This window comes from Saccostrea cucullata, unplaced genomic scaffold (assembly GCF_032062105.1).
Source record: "Saccostrea cucullata isolate Sc308-1 unplaced genomic scaffold, CSIRO_AGI_Scuc_v1 ctg1111, whole genome shotgun sequence".
NCBI lineage: Eukaryota > Metazoa > Mollusca > Bivalvia > Ostreida > Ostreidae > Saccostrea > Saccostrea cuccullata.
The window spans coordinates 59457-73943 of record NW_026922636.1 but is presented as its reverse complement, the minus strand read 5'-3'; positions in this window follow the sequence as shown (position 1 = coordinate 73943).

Here is a 14487-nt window from a genome sequence, read left to right as displayed (position 1 = left end):
AACTAAATGCATTTTTTCCCAAGCCTTTGTCTATTATATACGCGTTTAAGATAGAGTGATCTCGGATTTTTCACAAAACGTATGACTTTACCGAAATTTGACGTTGTCTAACAACTTAAAGATGAATAATAAATAATCAATTAATAAACAATATCCAGTAAAATCAGTAAAACTTTCACACAAAGGTTTATAAAAGACCAAGCAATCGTAATAATGACATAATTTTCGTTTATATACACCACACAGGCAGGTTTAAATCTCATTTCACGTATTAAGAATTAAAATGAAAATGAACGTGTTAATGTCTCCCCCGCATTACCAAACAACCGTTTCTATGGCAACTGCCATAGAGTTACTATCAAAGATATTTTAATTATTTTTCAATTTAAAATATACATCAAGTGTCTATATTTTCATTTGTAATTTTCAACCAATTCAACTTAAAAATGAATAAAATATGAAAAAATTTCACGAACTTTTGGGTCAACCCTCGTATAGACTGAAAACATTATGCAATTGACTTCTGAAAAATATTTATAAATTTAGTATACGCCATGTAAAGGGACACATGTTGGGTTTCGGCATATGATACTTAACTGAAATCCCACATGTACTCATTTATATTGTGGTATAGAAGATTGACAAAAAAATAAAGTTAATTTTCTTATATATTTTTTTAAAATATGGACTTATTTTTTATGTCATTTAGGTCTTATAGCAGAGGAAGGGTACAGTACTTAAGCAGTTGGGAATTGAAACTTTTACAACAGCAATAAATATAAAATACATGGTTACTATCTTGAATTATAACCGATATTGGGCGAGGGTAAGAAAACGTGATAGAGGGCGAGGTTTGCCGAGCCCTCTTATATTTTCGAATACATGCACGAGTGCAGTGACTATATAAGCTTTGGTTTATTAGGTTACCTTTATTAGGTCAATGCAAGGAGTAGTTGCAGGATAAATAGAATAATGATCCTTGATTAAGCCTCTTTATGTTCTTAGTGAAGTCTACGTGCATGCCACATTATATTATAATCAGACTAAAACTGTATTTGGAGTAGCATTTTGAGAGTATTTAACAGAAATTTCTATTTCTAGTAGCCAAGGCAATAATGTTTATCAAAGTCAAAAAACCGGTCTGACCAAAACTATAGGAGTAGCATTTTGAAAGAATTTCACAGAAAATTCTGTTTTTAGTAACAACGCCAACACCTTTCATCAAAATAAAAAAGACGATATATAGAATTATGTATTTGAGTGTAGTCTTCTTGTGTGCAAAGTTATATTGAAATTGGACCAAACTGTAGGAGACGTAGCATTTTGAAAGAATTTCACAGAAATTTCTATTTTTAGTAACAACGCCAAAACCGTTCGTCGAAATCAAAAACCGATAAAAAGAATTGTGTATCTTATGTAGTCTACTTGTGTGCCATTATATTGAAATCAGAACAAAACTGTAGGAGGAGTAGCATTTTGAAAGAATTTCACAGAAATTTCTATTTTTATTTATAATTAACAACGCCAAAACCGTTCGTCGAAATGAAAAACCGATATACAGAATTGTGTATCTAAGTGTAGTCTACTTGTGTGCCGTTATATTGAAATCAGACCAAAACTGTAGGAGGAGTAGCATTTTGAAAGAATTTCACAGAAATTTCTATTTTAAGTAACCACCGCAACACTGTTTATCGAAACTAAAAACCGATAAATAGAATTATGTATTTAAGTGTAGTCTAATTGTGTGCCAAGTTATATTGAAATCAGTAAAAATAGCATTTTGAAAAATTGTTTACAGACAGACAGCTAGACAGACGGATAGACAGACGGACGGACGCCGGACGCATTACTATCGCATAAGTTCTTCTGGTCTCTGACCAGTAGAGCTAAAAATTACAAACAACTATGTTTAAAGAAGCATTTTTGTGATTTATCATATTCTCTTCATGACAAGTATCCCTTAAAATGACTGAAAATGTGTACCTGCAGAATGAACGAGGGTTGATCAAAAATTTCGCAAACTATCTCAATATTTACAAAACCACAATATAGATCAGAATGGAATTTGGCACATCTATAGCTATGCACATTTTCTGTAATAAAAATAAGCACATGAAAAGTATTTATTTTCTCCATCATAGTGACGTCACAATGTGAAAATGACTCCTTCAAAAATACACCTGAAACGTTGATCCGACACTTCAAACGTAAAGTCGCACAAGACATCTAGACTGTGACGTCATACAAGAGCTCGTCAGGAATTACGGAAACAGCCGAGCGTCTAGTTGAAACTAGAGATGTCGAGAGACATTTCAGAATTATTGTTTGTTTCTTTTAATAAGCGATTTCTACAAACTGAAAGCCTTTTATGGTTTACGTTATTATTCATTTATTTATTCACGCAAAGGGTATTGGGTAGCAATTAAAGGAATTCTGGGAAGCTTTCACACAAAAATTTGTTTGACGTATGTACAGAATTAATTCCAATTTTCCTCTTTTCTTACACGTTAGTCAATTGGGCTTGTTATTATAAGTAAATCCCAAAAATATTGTTAACTTAAGACTTAAAATATATTAAGTATGAAAAAAGAACGCTCCCATGCTATATATCCATATTTGATAATCAACGTTCCGCAAGACAGAGGACTCGAGTTGTAATGGTCACCATGTTCTTTCTGGCAAAGGATCTCGATCCTTAAGCTTATCAAAAATCTCCCCCAAACTTATTTTAAAATTTAATACAAAAGGTGTTTAATAAAGTGGTTGTAATAGACTCACTACAGGGAATATGAAAAAATTATGGACTTTATCATGTCCATTGATGTATTGTAGAATCATATTATAAAAGGTTTTATGGTTCTACAATTACATGTACAATACATTAAAGAACATGAATACGTTGTATTTCCAATAGTGAACTCTTCAGAATTAGAGGCGCGTTTGGTCGTCTGACTGGGACAGCATGGCATTGCGTATAATACAAAACATATCAGTATCAATCCAATTTTAAATGATAAGTGCATTTGTCATTCTAACTAAAGAATAACAGAAATAAAATACATATGTAAAAGAGCGAAAACCCTTACTTTGTCGTCCATTAATAAAAATACATTTCCGAGGTAGGTGTATTGACTTTAGATGTACAATTACGATAAATAGATACATGCAATCTCCAATAGATGTAAATTAATATCCTTGTCATCTCTTCTCTTGATTTAGATAAAGTCCACAGCAATAAAATGTTTCATATGCATTTTGTTAGGATTTGTTCATCGACATTCAACGTGTTGTTTACATGTACGTAAATGTTGCTTTTTCCCAAAAATCCCGCGAGATTTGTACATTCTCCGACTTTTTTGAAAAAAGAGCGCACTAAAAACTACTACTCTTCAATAGTGGAAATAGAAGTTATTGATAAAGTCCATAATATTTTCAAATCCTATAATGCATCATTGATTCAATCCAATTTTAAACAAAAAATATCACTTGGAAAGAATCAGAGTCATAGATTTAAAGCAAGTTTTAAATAATAAAAATGTAAATCATTAATTTTCATGAATTTAAATATTCAAATAATTTAAGGAATTTCCACCCTCACAATTTTATAGGTTCAAAGTACAAAAACTGCATATATTTTCATTCAATATACTTCAAACTTTCCATTTATTGCAAAAAATGTATAGGTCACCATATTATTTAAGATTCAAAACATAAATAAACAGAAGTGTATGTCAACATCAAAAAATTGTACATTTTTTGTTTAAAGTATTGAGAAAAATATGTAAAAACTGGTTAATATGCATAATTCTGATGCTGAGTGTTCCTAAATAATTCCTACCTAAAAGATACTTTTGAATTGTGAATATCAGGTAAACTATTTTACAGAAAAGCAAATGCCTGAATGAGAGACCTTAGAAGGAGTTATTGCCCTTGTAAACATTATTCAAAGATTGAATAATTGATTAAATATAGAAAATATGCATTTTTTGAATTCTTTAACTGAAGAATATTTATCATTACACCTATTGTAAAGCATTCTTCCAAGAGATATTCCAAGAGATGTTTTTGCAAAAACCTATGACATCATAGGAGGGTGGATTTACCTTAAATATTAAATAAATCAATATACTGTTGAGGTCAAAGTTCTCTGTGAAATTGTCACATTTCAAATGGGGAAAAAAATACCGGAAGACAACTTTCAACATAATAATTATCCCTTCAATATACATGAATGCGATGTAATACTTGTAGTCATTTTTATAAAAAAAAAACCAGGTATTATCATTTTTCACATAATTAGCACTTGAAGATGTGTAAGTCATTATGTATTTTGCATAACTTTTCAGCTCCCAATTTCTTTTTGTTCAAGACAAAAGCTTCAATTCATTATTCCTCTCGCAGACTGAATTGTCTAGTAATGTCAGGCTTTTTTTTCACATCTTAGCCATCCAGATTAAATGTTTGGACCTATGTTGTTCTTTCATCATGGAAATACTGCATGGATGAAGCTTTTTGTTGTATATAGATACTTAAAAAATCATTGAAAACCTTTTCATTACTTTTTGTGTGCAATGCTATTAAAATATGTTAGTCTTAATATTAAAGAGAAAATATTGACTTCAAATCTGTGTCCAAGTACCTTAATTGTGGACATTATTTATGTCAATTGAATGAACAAGATTTTACTCTGGAATAATATTGCTATATACTGTTCACTGTCTTCATAACAGGTATCCCTAACAAGAGGCCCATGTGCCACATCGCTTACCTGAGCACCTTTGCTCGGCCATTGTGGCCCCACCCTATCTCCGGGGTCATGATATGAACAAACTTGAATTTACACTACCTGAGGATGCTTCCCTATAAATATGATCAATCATTGCTTGGCTATTCTTGAAAAAAAGATTTTTAAAGAATTTTCCTATATATTTCTATGTAAGACTTTGGTCGGCCATTGTGGCCCCGCCCTACCCCCAGGGGTCATGATTTGAACAAACTTGAATCTACACTACCTGAGGATGCTTCCATATAAATATGATCAATCATGGCTAGGCTATTCTTGAGAAGATTTTTAAAGAATTTTCCTATATATTTCTATGTAAAACTTTGGTCGGCCATTGTGGCCCCCCCCCCCTACCCACAGGGGTCATGATTTGAACAAACTTGAATACACATAACTTCAGGATGCTTACATATAAATATGATCAATTATGGCTCGGCTATTATTGAGAAAAAGATTTTTAAAGAATTATCCTATATATTTCTATGTAAAACTTTGGTCGGCCATTGTGGCCCCGCCCTACCCCCGGGGGTCATGATTTAAATAAACATAAATTTACACTACCTGAGGATGATTCCATATAAATATGATGAATTATGGCTTTGTCATTCTTGAGAAGAAGATTTTTAAAGAGTTTTCCAATATATTTCTTTGTAAAATTTTGGTCGGCCATTTTGGCACCGCCCTACCCCCAGGGGTCATGATTTGAACAAACTTGAATCAACACTATCTGAGGATGTTTCCATATTAATATGATGAATTATGGCTTTGTCATTCTTGAGAAGAAGATTTTTTTAAAGAATTTATTATATATTTCTATGTTAAACTTTTGTTGGCCATTGTGGCCCCGCCCTACCCCCGGGGGTCATGATTTGAACAAACTTGAATCTACACTATCTGAGGATGATTCCATATAAATATGATGAATTATGGCTTTGTCATTCTTGAGAAGAAGATTTTAAAAGAATTTTCCTATATTTTTCTATGTAAAACTTTGGTCGGCCATTTTGGCCCTGCCCTACCCCCGGGGGCCATGATTTGAACAATCATGAATCTACACTACCTGAGGATGTTTCCCCATAAGTTTAATCTTTCCTGGCACAGTGGTTCTTGAGAAGAAGATTTTTAAAATATACCACTAAATTTTCATTAATTCCCAATTATCTACCCTTGAATAAGGGCGTGGCCCTTCATTTGAACAAACTTGAATCCCCTTTACCCAAGGATACTTTGTGGCAAGTTTAGTTGAAATTGGCCCAGTGGTTCTTGAGAAGAAGTCGAAAATGTGAAAAGTTTACAGACAGACAGACGGACAGACGGACAGACAGACAGACGGACACCGGACAAAATGTGATCAGAAAAGAAGGCTCAGTGAGCTAAAAATGACAGAAAATTTGTAGTTGCAGAATGAAATTACCATTCCGGGTTTCAAAAGATGTACTACATTAAATAACAAGGAAACATGTCATGTGGTTTAACATGTTACTGAATTGATAAGCAAGTGCTATTTCTACTTTAAAAAGTTTGAAAATGCTGTGATAAAGACTCTTTGACATAGATTATACCTTAAGGGTTTTTGTTGTTGTTGTTTTTATTTCCGTAACAGGTCTGATTGTTTAATTTAATTTCTTAAAGGCAAATATTCAATTTTGAAGAAAAAAAAACATACCTTGGTTATCATTTTAGTTCAAATTGCTTAATACAATGCCTATAGTATAGCATGTACAATATAATGAGAGTATATTTCCCATACTTCAATTATCACTTACTTACATAATTAATGTTGTGTATAAAGAATATAATTATATTGATGAAAGGTACCTAACCTGAAGCTTGTTCCAATTTTTGCAAAAATAACAAGTACTGGGTTTCTGTCTATTAAAAATTCCTTTACTAATACACCTAAAATGATTATTACCTGGGGACACATGGAAAGGATTCAGAAAATAGAGAGAAATGGGAATTCCTAGCCCTTGTATTATATACCCCAGGTGCAATAATGACTAGGTAGATAAGTAGGTCCTATGATGAGAAAATTGTACAAATCATACCTAGAAACAATACAATTCACACTTCTGCGAAAAAAGAATATTCAATCATGCTTTAATTTAGGCCCAGTAAAAATTTAAACATGCAGCTATCGTTCCTTATTGAGGGAATGTTATCTTTTAAATCATGCATTACTTTTTTTATACACCACAACACACTTAACTAAAAGATTGCTTTATACATGTATATCGATTTCAGTTGAAATAATTTTCCTTTTCAAAAATTAAACATCCACGTTCTCTTCGTACATGTACGGGACCTCAAAGAGAATTTCAAGGAGCGCACGACATTGCCCACAAGAAACTTAAGCGCAGAAGGCAATGAAAAGGTAGCATGACATTAAGATCCGTACCAGCGAGTTCAAGGTCGGGGATTTGGTATACGTGCGCCGCAATGCGGGAATAAAGGTAGAGTCAGTTTCGTAGGGTCCTGGGGTCATACTTGAAGCCAAGTCAGACACAATATTTGTAGTCAAATCTCGGCGCGAGGTTCGCGCGAAAATCCAAGTTTATTGTCCAAAAAGATGACCTTCGCTAACTGTATTGTGAAGATTAAAATACATAAATAATACTTGTAATTATTATAAAATTATCATTAACTATTTCCGAAATAAAAATTTTGTTTACAAAGGTCAAAAATTCATTAGCAATATAAATAATATTTTTTTAAAAAAAAAAAAGAAAGCCTGGTCGTTTGAATTTTGGTTAAAACACATTGGCAAAAAAAAACCTGACAAGCAAAAAAAAAATAAAAAAGGAAATGTCTATTTCCCAAACACCAAAAATCCTATTTCGGGGGGGGGGGGGGGGGGGGGGGGGGCAGGTTCGAAGTCCAGTACCAAAAAATTCTCTTCCAAACACCAACAATTTTACCAAAACCTATACTAAGACGTATCTATGGAAAGTGGGGGGGGGGGGGGGGCTAAACCGACGAAGATATGTTACAATGCCTATACTAAGTATATATTGGAAAAAAAAGTGGGTGGCTAAGCCCCCCCCCCCCTAGCCCCCCCACCCCCACCCGGTTCCGACGCATATGAAACATACATGTAAACCTGTTTTCGCTACTTTTGTTAAATGTCAGTATGTTTGTGTAATACTTAATTAACCCCTCAAATCTCAATTCAATATACCTGTCTCACCTATAAAACACTTCAATTTGTTCTATATTCATGGGGGATGTTTATAGACAAAAAAAACAAAATTGCTTATTTTTTCAAAGTCATTTACAACTTATACATTGTATTTTATCACTATAGTTAAGTTGAATTTATTTGCGTAAAAGAGAAAAGATATAAGAAACATTTAATCATATCCAGGACTATTTCAAATATGGTGATGCTTGAAAGTCCTATTTCATTGGAAAATATCGTCTAACCCCTTTTTTCAAGGACTGGAATTATGCATAATTTACTATTTAGAGATGGTGTTAAAATAATTAATTACCATTGACTGTTCTTTGTATGAAATAAAGATTTTATGGCTAATTTGCATTATTATTGAATTGAATGGGTGCAAAATTGTAGGCGGGGATCTATAGGTAGCATGCATAGTTCTTAGGTACATTAACCCTCTGTGCCCTTGTATAATATGGTGCAATGACTTTTATGATTTTTCAAATTCATTGATAGAATATATTTTATACAAAAATCATATCATAGCTTGCAGGGAAAATAAAACAAAACGATTTTTTAACTTGAGAATTTGAGAAAAAAAAGACAAGACATTTATATTATTAAAGGTTGTCTCTTTTATCAAATGAAGTAAACATTTCCCGATTTTGTATTTATTTCCTTCAATGAAATCAATGAATGCAAAAAGTAGATTTATGATATAATATTTGGATACATAATTATTTTAGTTCTAGCTCCTTAAACGATACATTTTTTGCAGTCTCTGCAGTCTATCTTATGCAACTCAAAGAGAGTAATTCAGTATCTTAGCCAAACTTCAAGCATCACTAATACAAAATAATACCATGCATTAAGAATATAACTAATGCAACTATTCAATATAGAAAAAAAATATATGAATTAACATTTTAGTTCTTGTTCCTTAATAAAACACCTATAGAATATCTCATGCAATATAAAGAGAGTATATTTGCCAGACATCGATTATCACTTCCAAAATAACGTCATGCATTAAGAATATAATTATAATAAAAGGTATCTAGCCTGAAGCTTGTTCCAATTTTTGCAAAAATGTCAAGAACTGGAAATCTGCCTATTTCTCGGCAATAATTATTTTTTTCCAATTCCCTTCAAATGATTATTACCTTGGAAGATGTGGAAAGGATAGCCAAGAACAGAAATGAACGGAATTTCCAAGTACTTGTTCTATATATGCCAACAGGAACAATAATGACTCTGTATGAAGGTAAGTAGGTCTAGTGATGGAAAAATGGTACAATCATACTAAACAATAAAATTCACACTTTTGCAAAAAAAATATTCTATCATCTTATAATTTATGCCCAGTTAAATTTTAAAGATGGAGTTATCGTTCCTTGTTGAGGGAATGTTATCTTTTAAACTATTTCTTTATTCCTTTATACATTACAACAAACTTGATTAAAGATGGCTATGTCAATTAATTTCATTTATAATAATTTTCCTTTTAGAACCCCATTTATTCAATACAAATGAATTCCTTTGATGCCTTGCACTTAATTTCTGCAAAATAATTGATAAACATATCAAATTAAGGACAAGTCACGTCATTATTCCTAACATTTAAGTGGAAAATCCAAGTTTCTCGTCCAAACAGATGCCCTTCGCTAACTGTATTGTAACGAAGAAAGTACATAAGGTATACCTGCAATTGATTTAAAATTATCTTTAATTGTTTTCAAAGTAAAAATTGTGCTTACAAAGGTAAAAAAAAAACCATTAGCAATTTATATAATATTTTTTTAAAAGAAGAAAATCGTGTTATTTGAATCTTTATTAACACTTAAACCTGTTTTCGCTACTTTTGTTAAATGTCAGTATGTTTGTGTGATACCTAATTAACCCTTCGAATCTCAATTCAATATACCTGTCTCACCTTATAAAACTTCAATTTGTTCTATATTCACGGGTGAGGGGGGGAGGGGGTATGTTAATAGACAAAAAACGACAAAAATTTTTATTTTTTCGATGTGATTTACAACTAATATATTGCATTTTATCATTTTATTTACGTTGAATTTATTTGCATAAAAGAGAAAAAGATATAAGGAACATTTAGTCATATTCAAGACTATTTTAAATTTGGCTATGCTTGAAAGTCCTATTTCATTGGAAAATATCGTATACCCCCTTATTTCAAAAACTGGAATTAGGAATAATTTACTATTTAGAGCTGGTGTGAAAATAATTCATCAATTACCATTGACTGTTCTTTGTATGAAATAAAGATTTTATGGCTAATTTGCATTATTATTAAATTAAATGGGTGCAAAATTGTAGTCGGGGATGTAAGGGTAGCATGCATAGTTCTTAGGTACATTAACCCTCTGTGCCCTTGTATTATATGGCGCATTGACTTTTACGATTTTCCATTGATAGAATATATTTTATACAAAAATTAAATCTTAGCTTGCAGGGAAAATAAAACAAAACGATTTTTTAACTTGAGAATTTGAGGAAAAAACAAGACATTTATATTATTAAAGAATGTCTCTTTTATCAAAGAAACTAAACATTCCCCGATTTTGTATTTAGTTCCTTCAATGAAATCATTGAATGCAAAAAGTAGATTTATGATATAATATTTGGATACATAATTATTTTAGTTCTAGCTCCTTAAACAATACAAATATTGCAGTAACTGTAGTCTATCTTATGCAACATAAAGAGAGATAATTCAGTATTTTTGCCAGACTTTCATTATCACTAACACAAAATAATACCAGGCATTAAGAGTATAATTAATGCAAATATTCAATATAGATAAAAAAACATATATGTATTTACATTTTAGTACTAGTTCCTTAAAACAAAAACTATAGTATATCTTATGCAATATAAAGAGAGTATATTTGCCAGACATCGATTATCACTTACAAAATAAGTCATGCATTAAGAATATAATTATATGAAAGGTATCTAGCCTGAAGCTTGTTCCAATTTTTGCAAAATTGTCAAGTACTGGAAATCTGCCTATTTCTCGGCAATAATTATTTTTTCCAATTCCCTTCAAATGATTATTACCTTGGAAGATGTGGAAAGGATAGCCAAGAACAGAAATGAACGGAATTTCCAAGTACTTGTTCTATATATGCCAACAGGAACAATAATGACTCTGTATGAAGGTAAGTAGGTCTAGTGATGGAAAAATGGTACAATCATACTAAACAATAAAATTCACACTTTTGCTGAGAAAATATTCTATTATCTTATAATTACTTACTTACTTATAATTTATACCCAGTTAAATTTTAAAGATGGAGTTATCGTTCCTTGTTAAGGGAATGTTATCTTTTAAACTATTTCTTTATTCCTTTATACACTACAACACACTTGATTAAAGATGGCTATGTCAATTAATTTCATTTATAATAATTTTCCTTTTAGGACCTTTTAGGACCCCATTTATGCCTTGCCCTTAATTTCTGCAAAATAATTGATAAACATATCAAATTAAGGACCAGTCACGTCATTATTCCCAACATTCAAGTGGAAAATCCAAGTTTCTCGTCCAAACAGATACCCTCCGCTAATTGTATTGTAACGAATAAAGTATATAAGGTAAACCTGCAATTGATTTAAAATTATCTTTAACTGTTTTCAAAATAAAAATTATGTTTACAAAGGTAAAAAAAAACATTAGCAATAGGCCTATATATAATATCTTTTTAAAAAGAAGAAAGTCGTGTCGTTTGAATCTTTATTAACACTTAAACCTGTTTTCGCTTCTTTCGTTAAATGTCAATATGTTTTTGTGATACCTAATTAACCCTTTGAATCTCAATGCAATATACCTGTCTCACCTTATAAAATGCTTCAATTTGTTCGCCATCGTGCACGTGTTACCATGGTAACATTACATCAATGATAATTATCACATTCTAATAGATGTAAAAACCTAGCATTTGAATGCCGTGCTGTGTTAGAGAAGACTAGAGCACCTATAAACACATTGACCAAATCTTGAAGAGTTTAATCGGATACCTTCAAAGAGTTCAGCAGAGGTTAGGGTACCAGACCAGGCCAGAGAACTAGATAGGACAGAGACCCAAGACGGGGAAGCATTAGATAACAACATCCAAAAAGAAGCCAACTCGTTTTGACACTTTGAGAAAGATCAGCGATGTGCCACTTTTACAGATTGAAATGAGGACATTCGAGTAACCGGAGTATTTCAGGTAATTGGAGCACCTGTCTAGGACCTTTTAATTGAGGAGATGATTAAGCAAATTAAGTTAGAATTAACATAAAGTTGAACTAAATTTAGTTCGGGCCTTAATGAGGAAGTGGGCACAAGTGGGCATGTAAAAAAAACTTTCATGATCCTGCGGTTTATCAGATATTTAAATTATCTTTAAAAAAAATCTTCATTTGAAAAATATATATACACTTAGTACGTAAAAACCTTTTGAATTAAATCCCATAATTATAGCTACACTTTAAAAACTAAAATGCAATGATATTTTCGAACAAATTGTGCTCACCTCAACAATAATGCACCAGAAAAGAGGTGTCGGTAATTCACTATATTAAATTTTTTAAAATTGGCACATAATTTGAAGGTATACGTATATCTATGCAAAATTTATTGAAATTAAAATTTCCTGAAGGTTCATTAATCATCTCATAAGAGAGGTTACTCTGACTAAGATAAATAACATTTCTTCACAAAATTGTCCGGTTAAAAGTCATTTCTGTCCAATTTTGTCCATCAAAATGTGCTGTAATTGTCTACCTTTCAAAAAAAGTTTCTTATTTATTTTTGAAAATTATTAACATTACAGCAAAACTTTATATGACTATGAGTGACTGAAAAACGTGTGTACTTTATTTTAAAAAAGAAGGTAAAATTAATTTCTAACGAGCCTCCACATGCAGTAACATTAATGAGTAATTGTAAAACACCTGAATAAATCTGACAGTGGATCAAAATTCCATGTGTGAACAACCAGATAAATCTTCACAGTTATACTACATATAGAGAAAGACTGAATGGAAACACCTCCACAAAAGGAACTGGTGTGGGCGAACGAATACATTTTTTTTTTCATTGAAGAAAAACTTTTAACCTTTTCTATGAACTATAGGAATTGGTGTTTCCTTTTTTAAATCTAGCTTTCTACACTATTAAAAGAGTTCTATTGATTCTTACATAAATCTGGACTAAATAAATGGGAAAAATTATGTATAGATACTGTCATACACTGAACTATAAAAATGAAGTTTAACCACCCAAACAACAATGACACTTGAATCAAACATTTGAATTCGGCATATTTTTTATTACACATTTCAAAAAATATTTGTGGGAACAAACTTGTAGTTAATAGCCATTTAAGGCCAGATCTGATGATACAAACTTTTATCAAAAAAAACTTAAAAATAACAAACTTAAATCATGTTTTAATGAGTAAAATGAATACGTTTCACAGCGTAGTTTATAATTTTATTCAAATTTTCACAAAAAATGGGATTTGAAGTGAAAAATCTTTGTATACATTAATAAAGATGGTTTCAAATATGCAGAATTTTAAACATTATAGAAGGTTTACATTTCATTATATTCTAGAAATTTATTATTTGCATCATTTCCAATGAAATAAGGCAAATTAATATATACCTATCAGCATCCATTTGGATTTTGTTTGTATCATCTGTACCTAAGTAGAAATCTTTTTCGTGACATCATTTCCTTTTTAACTTCCTGTAGTTTCTGAGTAGCATCCACCGCGTTGCTTTCCAACTAAGACGTTCCGAATGGCTTTTGGAGGTGTAGAACCCTGTGGTCAAAATGGATACAGACGAATATGTGACGCCATTGATGCTATATTTAGCCAAGAACCATGTACTTATAACGGATTTCCAGATTTCTGGGGTAAGATGGATGTTTTTTGTAATAAATAAAAGAGAAACGTATTACTGTTTTCTTGTTCATTCGGAGAAAAGAGACAGAACTATTTCTAATCCACCCGATGTTCCCCAACTCCAAATTGGTGCCTCATTCCCTATAAGTTTCATGATAATTAGTCAAATTCTTTGTGTTAAAATAATTTTACACCTCAGTTCTCATCGCAAGGGGGATAAAGCAAAAAAAAAAAAAAGCATAGGCCATCCAAGTTGAACTGCGTACGTACGTCTTGTTTTAATATATATTAATTTCAATTTACACTATCACATCATCTAGCAGCCTGACATAAAAAATTCATTTGAGATTTCAGGGATTTTCACCGATTCCTGTGAAAAAATAAAACAACCGGAATATTATCCAATTAGAATTCAGGATACGTGCAGACAAATAATTGTGCATATTTTTCATTGTTATACGAATGAGATTAAATAGGATTTCATCACGTGACCAACTCCATGTCATATACCAATGAAACTCTAAAAAGGATATTTTATTTTATACTCCCTTAAAAATGCAAAGAATTTAATTAAATATTAAGAGAGCTGCAAACTATATAGTACATGTACATGTACAAATTGG